This window comes from Mirounga leonina, unplaced genomic scaffold (genome assembly GCF_011800145.1).
Source record: "Mirounga leonina isolate KUSES-001 unplaced genomic scaffold, KU_Mleo_1.0 Mir_165, whole genome shotgun sequence".
NCBI lineage: Eukaryota > Metazoa > Chordata > Mammalia > Carnivora > Phocidae > Mirounga > Mirounga leonina.
The window spans coordinates 17,345,242-17,361,474 of record NW_023270415.1 but is presented as its reverse complement, the minus strand read 5'-3'; the positions used below and the strand labels follow the sequence as shown (position 1 = coordinate 17,361,474).

The following is a 16,233-nucleotide window of genomic DNA, read 5'->3' as shown; positions in this document are numbered from 1 at the left end:
TATAAAAATAAATTCTGGAAATTATGACCCATTATTGGCATAGAAATACCACTGCCATGCAGGTGAGGACTGTAAACTATAGTTAGATTCTGCTGTTTTAGCAACAAACTACTCAACTGCCACTTATTCAAGAAACATTCATTAAGCTTCTGCTAACCCTGATCTTTGGAAAGGATTCCCTCACGCACTCTTCTCTGTGATCATTGGCTCTATCTTCCAGAAACATTTATTTAGGAAACATTTATTCAAGAAACATCTATTGAGCATCTGCCAAGCCCCCAAGAATGAACTATACATAAATCATTTTATTTTATTTTATTTTATTTTAAGATTTTATTTATTTGTTTGACAGAGAGACACAGCGAGAGAGGGACCACAAGCAGGGGGAGTGGGAGAGGGAGAAGCAAACTCCCCGCTGAGCAGGGAGCCCGATGTGGGGCTCAATCCCAGGACCCCGGGGTCACGACCTGAGCCGAAGGCAGACACTTAACTACTGAGCCACCCAGGTGTCCCTACATAAATCATTTTAATACAAAGTAATAATCTTTTTTTTAAAAAAGTGATAAGCTTAATGATAGATGTGCAAGGTTTTGGGATGGGTCAAATAGGAATATTTAATCATCCATGCAGTCAGCACAGAATTCTCTGAAATGGCACTTGAAGTAAGTTTTAAATAGTAGGAGTTAACCAGGCAAAAAGGACGAGTGGGGGGATTGTAAGAAAGTAGGAATAAAGAGAAGCATCATGGTATGAGGATGAAACTCAAAATACTTTGGTGTTCCTGAAACATAAATCATAAGAAAGTGACAAGAAATGGGACTGCAAAAGAAAACAGGAGTTGTATCATGAAGAGCCTGGGATACCATGCTAAGGGAGCTTAAGTTTTATCTTAAACGGAATGGGAGGCTACTGAACTGTTCAGTAGAAGGTCTGATCAGTCTGGTTGATGTGTGGAGGATAGATACACCATGTCCTAATGATGACCTACACCAGGTTTGATTTGTTTTACTTCAACACATAGTGTCATGGCCTTGGTGAGCGCAGTATCTGTAAAAGTTTATGTTCTGGGAAATTGTCCAGTAACCAGTGTACTTAAATGTAATTCTAAATTTTATTCCTTAAATAATTCCAAAGAGAATCTAATTGGTTACCCATAACTTCTCATTCCCTTTGTTCTTCAATATCTCTACCATCCCTCTGCTGCTCAAATATTTTTTCTTTATGCCTTAATATCATCTTTCCACTAGAATTTGGAAAAGTATGGTAGACATATAGTCATTTAGAATCTGAAATCTTACTGGATAAATGTAAAGGCCTCCTACTCAGGGACGAAGAATGTACTTCAATTCTGTGTTGCATTATCCTCCTTGAGCACATCTGAAGTGAGTGTTGGAGAATATGCTTTTGTTGGGGACTAGCCTCCTGCCCATCAAAAAGTGGGGACCTACAGGTCTTTTTTAAGCCTTGAAAGTCACAGACTTTTAAAGTTCTGGCTCATAGTTTTCTAGTGGTAAAATTTAAAACTTAGTAGGAGATGGAGAAATAGAGAGAGAGATATATCTTTTATCCAATTGAAAGATTTTATTTAATCCTTTCAGAGGTTTCCATGTTTGTGCCTTGATATGATAGTTATAGTAAGGCTGAGTGTGAATCTTCCCTGTCTGTCAAATGCGTTTCCTAATTTTATCTTTTATGTTTGGCATTGATAAGCCCCTGCCATAAAAGTCTCCAAAGCTTGGACAATCTTTATTTCTTTTTATTTTTACTTTTGAATCAAGCAATTCTCTTCGGAGCTGATTTTTTTCTTGTAATACCTTAATAAATATAGTCAACAGCAAATAACACATGCTACTAACATTTTGTCATCCAACCTCTTTCCCTAAAACTATAAGTGCATTGCATACAACCTTCTAAGTTTTAGAAAAGTGAGAGATTTACCAAATGTTTTGCCATTACATAAAATGAATTACTATCCTTCTAATGGGTAATAATTTCCTTGCTACCTATTGCTTGGGCCCTGAGCTAATACCACATATTTCTGTATGTTGTTACATCAGTGCTATACACCTTTTACCAATTTTCACATCAGTCAGGATAGGCTAAGTTATGCTGTAACAGACAACCCTCAAGTCTCAGGGACTGAAAACAGCAAAGGCTTCCTTCTCACTCTTGCCTGCATATCCATTGCGCATCAGTGTGGCCTTTGTTCTGTCACCCTCCCTAGAAAGCTAGGTGAACAGAGGCCTCATCGCTGTGATTCCATGATGTCTGAAAGCTGTGCCATCCAACACAGTAATCATTGGCCATATCTGCCTCCTGAGTCCTTGAACTGTATCTAGTCCAAATTGGGATTCAGCGTAAAATACATACCCAATTCAAAGGCTTAATATAAAAAAAGGAATGCAAAATATTTCAAGAGTGATTTTTAATATTGATTACCTGTAGAAATGATAGTTTTGATATATTGAGTTAAACAACATTACCACTAAAATTAATTTTTCCTTTTTCTTTTTACTTTTTTAATGTGACTACTAAAAAATTTAAATGTTCATAGATGGTTGGTATCGTATTTCTATCAGATGGTGCTGGCCTTGTCAGAAAAAAGGAAACATGCCAAAGTGCACACTGGTTCTTAAAGTTTCTACCTAGGAGTACCACATATAACTTCTGCTCGTGTTTCTTTGTCCAAAACAAGTCACATGGTCATACCTGACTTTTTTAGGAAAGAGGAAGTATAACTGAACCATATGCACTCAGGAGACCCAGAATGCTTTAGTCTACAGCGCTACTGACACACACGACTTCTTTCCTTAAACGATTTCACTAATGCTATCTATGTGGCAGACTTAATATTAAATGTCAGTGAAGGCTGGAAACTCATCAGTTTATCATTCCCAGCCCTTGCCTTCCTCTTTACACCCCCTGGCTGAATGCAGGTTTCCCAAGAAACTCTGACTGATGAGCTAATGTGAAGTAGATGTTCCTACGACAGGAAGGAGAAACACTTTTAAGAATCAACTTGCGGGGTACCTGGGTGGCTCAGTCGGTTAAGTGTCTGCCTTCGGCTCAGGTCATGATCCCAGGGTCCTGGGATCGAGCCCCGCATCGGGCTCCCTGCTCGGCGGGAAGCCTGCTTCTCCCTCTCCCACTCCCCCTGCTTGTGTTCCCTCTCTCACTGTCTCTCTCTCTCTCTGTCAAATAAATAAGTAAAATCTTTAAAAAAAAAAAAAAAAAAAGAATCAACTTGCAACCCCACTTAGGAGCAGTGACATACATTACTGCTGACCACCAGGGAAAAGATGCAGGAGGGGGACTCTTTTGGTGGGGAGCAGTCAGAGATGGAGTAGTTACCGGCGAGCCAAATGTCATGAAGTGTATAAGTAAGGATGTACCACCACAGCAGCCAGGTATTTAAAGCAATGAAACAAAAAGCAGTGTGCGTGTGTGCATTATATGTCAGCAGAGGAACTGTGGGGGTGGTGACTGCGCATAAAGACAGGCAGGAAGCTGGGCTGGGAGAGCAAAGAACATGCAGAAGTTGTGGATCTGGGTTGCACAGCAGGCCTGTGACCTGACAGGGAGCCAGGGGCCCCAAGGCATGTACAAATCAAACATCAGAGCAACGTTGTGAATCAGACCACCAGTCTGAGCTGCACAGCTGTGATCAGTCAGGCAGAATAGTGGGGTAAGGGGGAAGAACCAGTTGGGAAGGTAAGAAACAAGTGGTCCTTAAGCACTACAGAGAAAGGCCAGGAAAGTGACCTGAACACTGCACCGGAAGGAAAAGGGCAGGGCAAAATGAACAAAAGGAGGGGTGCAAAACTCTAAAAGGAAACCTCAATGTTGCGAGTAATCTACAGCCACAACGAGGACACTTCCTGTTTGCTTTTTTTCTGGTACAGGAATTAGTTCCTGGCTTAGTGTGGAAGCTATTGGTGAGAGAAGGTGAGAGGATGAATCTGCCAGAAGTAGGGAGTATTCACAGAGAGATCAGAGAATATCTTGACCATTTCACATTAAAAAAGCACGTAATTACACAATGAGGTCTTTGAAGCTCACACACCACCCAGAAAGATATGTGATGTCTTACAGGTGCATGTTGGCTTCATGACCCATTTTTAATGGGGCACATGCTCATCCAGAAATGGTTGTGGTTGGCCCAGAGCCAGTCAAATTATCTTGTTCCAGCCTTCCATGTGATCTGTGCTACACACAGATAAACTGACTACCAAGGCAAAGCAGAGCAGTCTGGAAGCATGATTCACCCCAAGGCTAACAGCAGTAGAGCAAATTATCCTCCAAGACTTGGCTAGCAGGGTAATCTCCTTCCTGAGAGCTCACACTATAGTTTTGTTTGTTGGTTAAGTTGCTTGGCTGGGTGGTGATGATAATGTTCTTTGGGGTTTTGTCTTTCCTTCCTTTTCTCTTAGCATGAAGATCATTTATTTACCTAAGTAGTGGGGGTAGGAAACTCATCTGAAAGTGAAAGATAGAGGTGTGGGGACGGGCTGAAGGACTGGGCTTTCTGAGAGGACAACCAGAGTTGGCTCACTTTGTACAGAGGCCATTGGGCTTAGTGAGAAGAAGGGTACTACATCTTGCTTATGAAGCCTGAAGAGGGAAGGACCAGGACTTCTGGAGAACACTTGAGCGGAGGGCCCTCTGCCCTCCTATTTCCCTACCACGCACTCCCCTGGGGACCTCATTCATTCCCATGACTTTACATGCCCTCTGTATGTTGACAACCTCCAAGTCCCTGCCTCCAGATCAGACCTGCTGCTTCCTCAGTTCTCATCCTGTACCATTCTCCCTCTTGCTCATTACCCATCAACTGCTCTGATTTTCTTTCCTTTTCTTTAACAAACTGACCTCCAGGGAATTTGCATATGCTGTTTTTTTCTGGCTGTAACACTCTCCCTTCAACTGCTTGCATGATCACTGCTCTCTCTCGCTCAGTCTCTCTCTGTCGTACTTCATGCCACCTCCTCAGAAAGGCCTTTCCTGAATGGTCACCCTCCCCTATTATTCTGTCTTGGCCTCTTGCTCATTTCATTCAAAGTACTTTTCACAGTTTGTAATGTCTTAATTCAATGATTTTGTTTGTTTGAACCACTACCACCTAGTCTGTGCCTTACATATAGAAGGTACTCAATATATTTTACTGTTATTGTTTGTTCCATCTGTCTTACACCTGAATTCCACCGGCATAGTTACCTGAGAGTCACCTGGTTGTCAGAGTGTGTCTGTCCAGGAGACTGGGGGCTATGGCTGCTGTAAGGGTCACCAAGAAAATATCCAGAAATTGTGCTGGACTGAAGGGGTTAACATGTCTGACAAAACTGCCCCATTACATAAGTGGGAATATTTTCCAGTCTGTGGTTTAAGACCTCACCCATCAGCAATTCACTCATCATGTGTAAGCAGGAGAAATCCCCTGCATGTGCTTTAGATCTTGCTCAATGCACATCCAATCACTGCATGAGGATTCTCCTCTGAGAACACAGCAGGCTATACCTAAATTCTAGAGGTCTACAGGAAGCTTGGTAAGGTAGGCAAAGAGTTCCCAGGGTGTCCTTTGTTGCTGGTTGGGGACACACTGGTACAGCCTGAGTCAGAGTAAATAGCTCTCCTTCACTGTAAGTAGACTTCATGAATGTCTAGGTCCCATGCATCAGGTTGGAAAGAATTGATAAGACCCACCTTCTTAGAGGGGCAACTTGAAGGAAGAAGATCCAAAGCATCAAGGGGAGCTGAAGAAACATGGCCTAGGGCAGGTGAGAGTGTGTGCAAAGTGAAGTAAAACCGTATTAGGAAGAGAGGCCCACTCAACAAAGAGTTAGGAGAGACCAGAATATGAGTCAAGTAGAAATGATAAACGAGAACCAACTTTGGAAGGCACAGGTGGTCAGGCTGGGAAGTTCCTCCTAGAGCTGCCCCCACATCCCAGGGCAGTAGACCTGCTTTTGTACCTCCAGCCTGGTAGGGTGCCAGAAATTCCACCTGCTCTGCTCTACTTAAGAACTGTGTGCCTGAATGGCCATAAAATTCCCCTGCAGTTTTAAGAATTTAAGAAGTTGCATCAGATGCTGGCAAGGCACTCAGACAGAAACATAGGTCAGGACGGAAAGGGGGGAGGCAAGATGTGACAAGACAGGGTGCACTGTGGAATGGCTACTTGAGTACCAGGTGTGGAGTGTCTGCCCCCAGGGCCAGTAACTTAATCCTTGTCTTTACCAAATGACTCATTTAAGTTCATCCCACAGCACTGTAGTGGAAAGGTATGGAGATCACAAGTTTCTAGGGAGCTCTACTTTTATCTCATGTTGGGTACCCCAGGTGTTTATATTAATGCCCAGGAGCTTAGGCATTTATAAAGAAAAAAACTATATTTATCTGTACACCTCAGTTACAGGGACCAAAAGGCAAAAATGCAATTTATTCCCTCAAAAAACTTTAAGGTTTAAGGGTAGAAAACTTCAGGCATGAATGAATTCAGCAGCTTGAACCTCCTCATCAAAAGCCAGCCTCCCTTTCCCTTTCCCTTGGATCTGGCTTCATTCTCAGACTGACTCCATGTCCAAGCTTACTTCATTTCTCTTCTTAAGAGAAAAAAAAAGAGCTTTTATTCCTCAGTAATTCCAACAAAGTTCTCAAGACCAGCTCTGTTTGGACTAACTTAGTCATACGGCTATCTCCAAACTAATCATTATGACTAAGAATATGGAATACACTGGTTGGCCAAGACCTGGACAGTATAGGAAGGAAGTTTAGTTTTATGTGAATCACATGAGGGTAGGAGACGAGTAATCCCCCCCCCCAAAATTAAAATATTATTAACTATAGTAGAAGGACGAACAAAGGCTGGAAAAAGAAATACAAGGTAACAGGGACTGGGATAAAAAAGGGTGGGAGTACATGGAGCCAAAATAGAGACATAAGCAGGAGAGTCATGACATTGAGCTGAGTGAAATTGGAATGTAAATTGAATGCAAGGGGCAAGGAGAGGACCCGAAGTACAATATGCAGAAGGGTTGGTAACTGGGATTATTAAGGCATGGATCTATGAGTAAGGCTTCGCTGGAATTCACCAGAAAACAGAGCCTAAGGCAACACTTAATTGCTACTGCTTCATTGGGCGATGCAATCCCCAGGCAGCAAAAGTGAGGGAGAAAGGAAGTGACGCTAGGAGTAAACACAAGAGGTGTCACTCCTTTGAGAAGAGGCACAGAGAGCCTCTTCTATAAAGGGAATATCTCCTGCTACTGTACTAGAACACCATACCTCAAAACAGTCCATTGTAGGGAGAGAGACAGAGAAGTTTATCTGCATTGAAGTCTGCCCCACCGAGTGAACTCCCCCAAACTTCTGTGACGTTGCCTGGCCCACTCAGTCTGTGAAGCCAGATTTTTCTAAGCTGTGGCATGGTGTTTCGTCCATGTGCATGTGAGGAGGTCGTGGGAGGCAGCACAGATTCTGGACATTGGCCTCAGGCTGTAGGACAGTATAGACTGAGTAGAACTCAGGCGAGGAGCTGACAGCTGCAGAAACAGCTGAAGAAAAGCAAGTGGCAGAGGGCCCAGGAGCTGTGTGAGGCCAAGAGAGTGTGAGGGAGCACATAAAATGGTTCATATTTTCAATTAGGAATTTTTTTTTAACAGCTACTAGCTCTGTGCTTGGCACATTGTAGGTCCTCAATAAATGTAGATAAATGAGGAACTGAATGAGTGCAAGACATTATGTTCGGTGCTTGGGATATAATAGCAAGGAAAGCATAGATTTCAGGCAGATAAATTCATTTAAAAAGGTCAGGGATCAATTTGTTCATTTTGGAGGGAGCTCAGCTGGGCTGAGGACAGGCTAGAGTTTTTAAAGATGTAGTCTTGGGTTCCAAGCTGTAATCACTGAAACATTTCCACATAATAGAATTTGGGGAATTGCCTGAAGGTCTCCGTATTATATATTTATATATATATATATATATATATATTTTTTTTTTTTTTTTTCTATTACTATGTTTTGACATCTTAAAAAACCTTTCTAGCGTTGGTTGGGGTGGGGAGAGATTGCTCTTCCCTGACCTAGACAATTCTTAGAGAGGGCCCGGAGTATGTCCTTCATATGCAAACTAACCAATCTAGAGTCAGACCTCATCTATTTAGCCTGGCCCCTCAGGAGACAATATTCCTTTGTCTTGCTCATCCCAGGGCCAGATATCATGATGGCAACTAAGGGCCATCCTTGTAGCCCAAAGCCCATGAAAAATATTCAAACTAGCCAATCCTAAACTGTTTACTCTGTTCTGCCTTACCTTTCTTGGGGAAACCCCAACAAAGATTCTGGCCTAAACCTCTTTGCTCCTATCTTCTGCCTTCTCACCACCCTGGTACCCTTGTGGCCCTGCGTGGCATGCTGTGCCTCCTGTCTCTGGGATCTTTGAATATAATAAACTGTTTTTTCCTGAGGGTTTCCCATGTCTCCTCTTGTGGCTGTACCTGACGGACCATCTTAGAAAAGAATATAAAACAAACACCAACTTATGTGCAAGACATTATATAATAAATACATATGTTGTATCTATACATGTAACATATATATCCATATGGATATATACATACAAAGTATATATTGATCTGATATTGCAGATGACATATCACTCATAATTTTTTGAGATGTAATTATTAAAATGTTTAACAACAACCACTCCTGTAATAAATTATGACTAACAATCATGTAACATTTACATGGCCCAAATCCTGTCCTGAGAGCTTTGCCAATGTTACCTCACTTAATTTTCACAACTGTTTTATGAGCTAGTTAGTGCATAGCCCACCAGGAGATCTTCTTAGGCTCAATCAAATGCTCAGACCAAGTGACCATGAGCCACCAGCCTATTCAGAAGGATATAGGAGATGAATCAAAGCTTGCCAGCCACTTCAGACATTTCTTTCTTCAGTGGCAATTCTTGAAGAAGACCAATAGCTCTGGGGCAGGAAAAAGACCCACATGGGGAGAGTGCAGGATCCATCTGGCTCAGAAGCTTCATTCTTCACAATTTTCAGAAAATCGAACGGAAAGTACAGAGAGTTCCCATATACCCCCTCATCCCTCTATCCACACACAGTCTCCCTTATTATTAAAAACTTATATTAGTGTGGTACAGTTGTACTTGATGAACCACGCTCGATACCTTATTATTGACTTAAGTCCATAACTTATACTAGGGTTTACTCTTGGTTTTGTACATTCTGTGGATTTTGACAGAGGCATAATGTCACATATCCACCTTCACAGTGTCATACAGAATAGTTTTGCTGTCTTAAAAACTCTGTGTACTCCACCTATTCATTCTCCCTCCCTCCTCCAGACCCCTAACAACCACTAATCTTTTTACTCTCTCCAAAGATTTGCCTTTTCTAGAATGTCATATAGTTGACATTCAGTATGTAGCCTTTCAGTCTGGCTTCCTTCACTTAGCAATATGCCTTTAACATCCCTCCATGTCCTTTCCCAGTTTGTTAGCTCATTCCTTTTTATTTCTGAATAATACTCCAGAGTATGGATGTGCCACAGTTTGTTTATCCATTCACCTATTGAAGGACATCTTGGTTGCTTCCAAGTTTCAGCAATTTTGAATAAAGCTGCTGTAAGCACTCATGCATAGATTTTCATATGGACATAAGTTTTCAATTCATCGGGGTAAATACCAAACAGCACAATTGCTGGGTCATATATTAATATCTCCTGTAGGATGTTGATGTTATAGCTACAAGGATCCTGCCAGGTACAAGCCTAGTTTTAAGGGTCACCATACTCATGGAAGCCCAAAGCCTAATATTCCCATTGGTATTTATCGTTCTTTTCTAATTCCTCCCAGTCCAGATGCAATGTACCACTCAGGGCTCATTTTTACCATAAACAACAATGTCTAGTAACATAGTTGGCATTTCTACTTTTTCCAGGTCACTAGGAGAACAGAGCTGGATAGTCAACTAATGGCTAAGTCTCACAGAGGAATAATAGGCTTGTTAGACCCTTGGTTCTCAGAGAGCTACTTTCATTTCCTCCATTTTTCAAATGAAGAAACTGAGGCACAAAGGGTCAAATAACTTACTTAGTATCACAGAGCTAGTAAAAGGTTGAGTTAAGGATCAGACCCAGGCATGTGGCTCCAGAATCTTTCCTCATAAATGCTACATTAGGAACTAGAGAGAAGGCATAGGCCCATATGGGGCTGTTGTTCAGCAGGCCCAGCCTGGCTTTGGGCCCCGAGCCTCCCAGCCGGGGACTCTACACCTGCACCCGTCCGGCTGCTGCCAGCTCTCCCAGCTCGGCCGCAGTCCCAGCTGCAACGCGCCGCCTGGGTGGCTGGGCGATCCATGGGCAGCAGCGAGGGCCACGATGACAGATTACGGCGAGGAGCTGTGCAACGAGCTGGAGGCTCTGGAGTCCATCTACCCCAACTCCTTCACAGTATTATCAGAAAAATCCACCCAGTTTCACCATTACTGTGACATCTGAGGCTGGAGAAAATGATGAAACTGTCCAGACTACCCTCAAGTTTACATACAGTGAAAAACACCCAGATGAAGCTCCTCTTTATGAAATATTCTCCCAGGAAAATCTAGAAGATAATGATGTCTCTGACATTTTTAAAACTATTAGCATTACAGGCAGAAGAAAACCTTGGTATGGTGATGATCTTTACTTTAGTGACAGCTGTGCAAGAAAAACTAAACGAAATAGTGGATCAAATAAAAACTAGAAGAGAAGAAGAAAAGAAACAAAAAGAAAAAGAGGCAGAGGAAGCTGAAAAGCATTCATGGCACTCCTGTTACAATTGAGAATTTCTTAAGTTGGAAGGCCAAGTTTGATGCAGAACTCTTGGAAATTAAAAAGAAACGAATGAAAGAAGAAGAACAAGCAGGAAAAAATAAATTAAGTGGGAAACAGCTCTTTGAAACAGATCATAAGTCTTGACACATCTGATATCCAGTTTTTGGAAGATGCTGGAAACAATGTGGAGGTAGATGAATCTCTGTTCCAAGAAATGGATGACTTGGATGAGGAGGAGGATCCAGACAATAATCCTGCTGACCCAGAGAGTGATCTGACCGATGAATGGACTATCCGCATCTGCAGAGAGGTGTGACTGCCACAGCATGTGTGGCTGTGCTGACGTGTTGATTTTTCTTTCTTTTTTTCTAAGAAAAAATAATTTCCAGGAGAATATTCTTCTGATGGCTTTCATCATGGAACTTAATAAACTAACCTTAAAGTTTCAAATATACAAAATAAATAAAGAAATAAATGCTACATTATACCGCCTCAAGCATTATTTGCTTTTTTTATTTAATAAACAGAGTAATGTTTATGTAAATAAGTCATGAGTTATTATTTCTGGAGTATTAGATTATAAGCCTGTGACCACCCAACTTCTGTAATGCTGATTTTATCTAAGGGCCTGTCTATTTCTGGACTCTGGGGGAAATTTTTTCAAAGCCTCTAATTTCCAAGGGGTGGGGAAGTCCCCAGGATTTCTGGGGACTCTCATCAACTTAAGGCCTCCAGCTCTTCTCTGGCTCAGGCCCCTGCACCAGAGCTTACCATCTCAAATTTATTTACCACAAAAACCATGATGCAGAACTTGGCCATTTTGTTGGTTTTCAGAAGAAATCCAATCACCTCAAGCTTTTTGTGATTTTGTAAAATTTCCTGAGTGTGCATGAGATCACTGAGAAGAGTCACCTTGCTTAGTTCATGGTATTCCACCCAACATGGCATCTATTGTCCTCGTTTTCCTGTCTCTCCTTTCTCCCTCTGCCCCACCCCAAATGCAAATAAATTTCTCTTTTTGTCTCTCTTCCTCCTCAGAAGACTTCAAACCATCGGAACCTATACCCTACAGGGAAGTAGTCACTCTTCACAGGTTTCTCAAGGCTGTGTCCGTAAGAAAGGTGAGTCTCTCCCAAGGGAAACCTGTGTCATTTGTTATATGATATTTTTTCCATCCCATTATGTTGTGATAGAATTACCTGACCAGCAGCCTGTTCTAATAGGCCTTCAGTGACTATATTTGATAACAGTAATAGAATGACTAAAACATCCCCAGAAATGTGTCACTAAAGATCTTTTAGCCTATTACATCCTTTTTTTTTTTTTTCTACTTTTAACTTTCCATTCAGTATAGCCAACCAAATAGGAGAGACAGCAGTAGCAATTTCTTATTTCTCATGTAGCTGGGATTGTACTTTTCTCATAAACTTTAAGCTCTACAACCCAGGAACCATTATATCCAGTTGCTCTACTCTGTGTCATCAAACGTCAGTAAGTTTTAACTTAAAAGGGGCTCTATTTATAATGCCTGTCTTTGCTAATGATTAGCCAAAGCTGTGGTTGGCAAATTAACAACAAATTGAAACATTTCATCTCTCACTCTTGAACTAGTATCTTCAGATTTGCCATGTGATGTAATTTAGGTCAGAGCTATCAACTGAGATATTGTATTCACTAGGTTTTAGTTCACTTCAACTCTGCAAATCTTTTGGGAATGCCTGCTATTTGCAAGGCACCATGCCAGATGATGGGAGAGATATGAAGAGGAGTATAGCACTGGAAGGAAGCCTAGTAGGACAGATAAGACATGAACCTAGTAAATGCAACATAAGGTAGAACATAACTGCCAAAAGAAAAAGTTGCAAATATCGTGCTATGAGATTTAAGAGGAAAGATCTATCACATCCAGTTGGAAAGACTGGGAGATGCCATTAGAGTTGGTCTCTGACAGCTAAGTATAAGTTTGAGAGTTCAGGATGATGGGGAGAGTATTCAAGATGAGAGGCCCACAGAAGCAAGAGTGGGGAAGTGAGAAAGTAAGGGGTAGAATCAGAGATTAGCAAAGTGCTCTTGTTTGGCAGGAGCACGAGACATTGAGAGAGAGGGACGCCTGGGTGGCTCAGTCGCTTGAGCATCTGCCTTCAGATCAGGTCATGATCCCAAGGTCCTGGGGTGGAGTCCTGCACTGGGTTCCTTGCTCAGCAGGGAGTCTGCTTCCCCCTGCTTGTGCTCTCGCTCTCTCTGACAAATAAATAAATAAAATCTTTAAAAAAAAAAAAAAAGGATTCTGTCACTTAAAAAAAAAGACATTGAGAGAGGACTCTGGGTGAAAAAGCTGGAAAGGTATGACATTTAAAAATGCTGAAAGTCTGCCTTAAAATAGTAAAAATAATTGAGGGTGGAAAGCCTTCCAGTCTTGAAGTTATAAGCAATTTCACCTCTGGGATAGACACTGGAATTTACCTTTGGGGCCGAACTGCTAAATCAGGTTTTGTAAACATCACTTCAATGGGCCTTTTAATTGTGTAGGTATAAGGGCAAGTAAGTACTCACTGTTTTTCTAAAAGAAGGCCAAAACGCGATGAAGTAACCCAAATGCAAATGATTTGAACAGTCTATTTAGTAATGTAAATTGGGTGTATCTTAAGCTCAATTATGCTCCTGCAGAGTTATAATTTTTTCCTCAATCTAGATTTAGAATTTCTTATGTCTGAAAATTGCTGGTTGGTCTTGGGAGATGTGATGATTGATTCTTGCCCAAGCATTTGTTTACAGATCAGGAATGAAAACCTGGCTGTAGTAGGGGTGTGAAGAACCATTCTTCTCTTCACTGCATGCTGGAGGAAAGGCTATAAAGGAATTGTATTTGGCTTGTGGTAATTCTTCCACGCTGCATTCTTGGTGGCCCACATGTGGTGTAATATAAAACTAGACAGTCTAACTTTAGTAAATGTGGTCTGGGAGGACTGGACCTGCTGCACCATGGAGCCTGATTAATACTCAAAAGTAAGGTTCCCAGGTAAGGGAATGGATGTCCTTAGTACCTCTCATCCTGGGAAGTAAATCCTCCTATCCTAAATCAGGAAATGAGGACACTGAGGATAATGGTTTACTCTCTCCAGGCCTTGGTACCCTGCTGGTTCCGAACTCCCTACCATGGACAGTATGGGAGCATTTGTGATCGAGTGAACTGACCCTTCCATACGGAGGTGGGAACCACTTTATTTAAAGACTCTGAGGTCATGTGTTAGCCTGTGGGCTCTAAGAGTAACAACTTTTAGTAGCAGTTTGACATCGTTCTCTGTGTTATGTTTGTGTTACCCTTAAACATTGAATGAAGTTCTGTTGAAAAGCTACAGCCCGGCCTCGGGTGTGCTGTGAGGAATTAAGGAGCAACCATTCAGAGTTTGGAGTGAGAGGCCATGGGGCTGCAGTGCACTTTCTCAGAGGCCTGAGTGGATCTGGGTGGTGGCTGTCAACAGAGAGAGAGCTGGGCCTTCTCTTGAAGTGTGTAGGAACAGAAGCGGCAGCCATGTGGAGGGCAGTTAAATCAGCCAGACAGAACTGGAAGGACCGGCTCCAGATCACACATGAGGCAGTGCCCTGGGGAACTCTGAAAAATAACCTGGGGAAATAATGAAAGAAACCCAACTGAAGGACCTTCCGCAAACAACTAGCCTATACTCAAGAGTGTGAATTTCATAAAGGGCACAGAGAAGCTGAGAGACCATTCTAGAGAAAAGGAGACAAGAAACATGACAACCAAAGAAATGTGTAATCCTGATTGACTCCTGGATCAAAGAAATAAATACCATAGAAGATATTTAATTATTGGGAAAATTGGTGAAATTTGAAATGGGATGTATGTTGGATAATAATAATATATCACGGTTAGATTTCCTGAATTTGATTAGTGAATTGTGCTTATGTAAGAGAATGTTCTTGTCCTTAGGAGGTATTTAGGGATTTAGGAGATATGATCGGGTACTTAGATCGGGTACCTGCAACTTATTCTCAAGTGAATGAACCAAAAAATTTAATAGTAGTAATGTGTGTGTGTGTGTGTGTGCACATCTGTATATGTGTATGGATATAGGAAGGGAGAGAGAGAAAAAGCCAATATGGCACTGAAGAGCAATAATTTCATGAGTGAGGACTCAATGCAAAATAATTTATTATCAAAAGTGTGACTTTATTTAGATGTATCAAATAGTAATTCTTAGTAAAGCCTGGACATACAGGTGACTTCATTTGGTAATCATATCTTGGTAAGGCTTGAGATATATCATCATATGTTTATAACACTTGGTGCTACATTCATAGGAACTTTAATAAACATGCATACCACATAATAATGTATCCCTTTTCCTTTTGGTGATTTAGAGATAGAGCTTTCTAATTGCTTCATTTTATGTTATGATGCAGAACAGGTATGCTGATTGGCATGCCTGGTTTATTTGGTACCCTGAAAACATACCAACTTAATTCATTTTTGCATCTTTAGCATCTAATAATGTCCTAATAATGGTGCTTAATGAATGAATTAACTAAATGAATTGAAAAGCTGTATAAATAGCACTTAAAGGAGGCAATGAACTTTATGAGATACATAGCATGGACAAAAAGGACAAACCTTCCTGATGAGGTCACCACCACACTTAGTTACTAACTAGTCAGATAAAAAGAAGTAAACAAACACAGTGTTAGTAGCTTTTCACAAGGCACCCAGCAAAGTCTCCCATACCACTCCATGAGGTGTTTGGGAAAACTAGGCTAGGCCAGGTGATGGCACAGCTAGGTGGATTTGCATGTGGTTGATGGCTCTTACCAAAGAGTGATATAAACCTGAAGAGAAGCATATAGGGCCATATAGGGTTCAAAATTTTATGAACAAATTTAAAAAGACCTTTGATGCTAGTCTGACAAAATATGACTTCTCATTAGAAGAGATAAGTAATATGTTTCATGATGGATTCAGGACCCAAAAGGAGCTTCCTCCACAGACAAGAAAAACAGGTCTAGGATCCTTAAATTTTTTGCTTATGTGTAATCTTCAAAATAGTCATGACTGTTGTAGACTACATGGTCTGATTCATAGAAAAAACAATAAAGCTTAAGTATTCTAGTACAGACTAAAAGCAAGGAAAATGTTAAGCTACCCATCTAACAGTATATTATATATGTTTTCCTTCTACAGAGAGATTGTGCTGTAAATCGTACAGTATGTCCCTATGTTATACTAAATATGCATGTGATATAGTAAGAATTTACCTCAATTTCTGGATGTCCCAGTTTTATTTTTATCATTTTGGTAAATAGCTGAAACTACCTTTTGGTGACAAAATATAAGCTTTATCTCTGAATTTTTTGATAAGCTTTTAAATTATACATAGATTTTTG

At 41.1% G+C, this 16,233-nt stretch overlaps 1 long non-coding RNA gene and 1 pseudogene across 1 annotated transcript in view; both read left to right on the top strand.

The window, feature by feature from the left end:
- LOC118014881 overlaps window positions 1–16,178 on the top strand; it is a 170,072-nt gene extending 153,894 nt beyond the window's left edge. Inside the window, exons 5-6 of the long non-coding RNA XR_004680406.1 lie at window positions 11,872–11,954; window positions 13,956–16,178. This is a non-coding gene — a long non-coding RNA (uncharacterized LOC118014881). The remainder of the gene's footprint in view (window positions 1–11,871; window positions 11,955–13,955) is intronic.
- On the top strand, window positions 10,253–11,214 carry LOC118014879 (annotated as a pseudogene).
- Window positions 16,179–16,233: the final 55 nt, after the last annotated feature.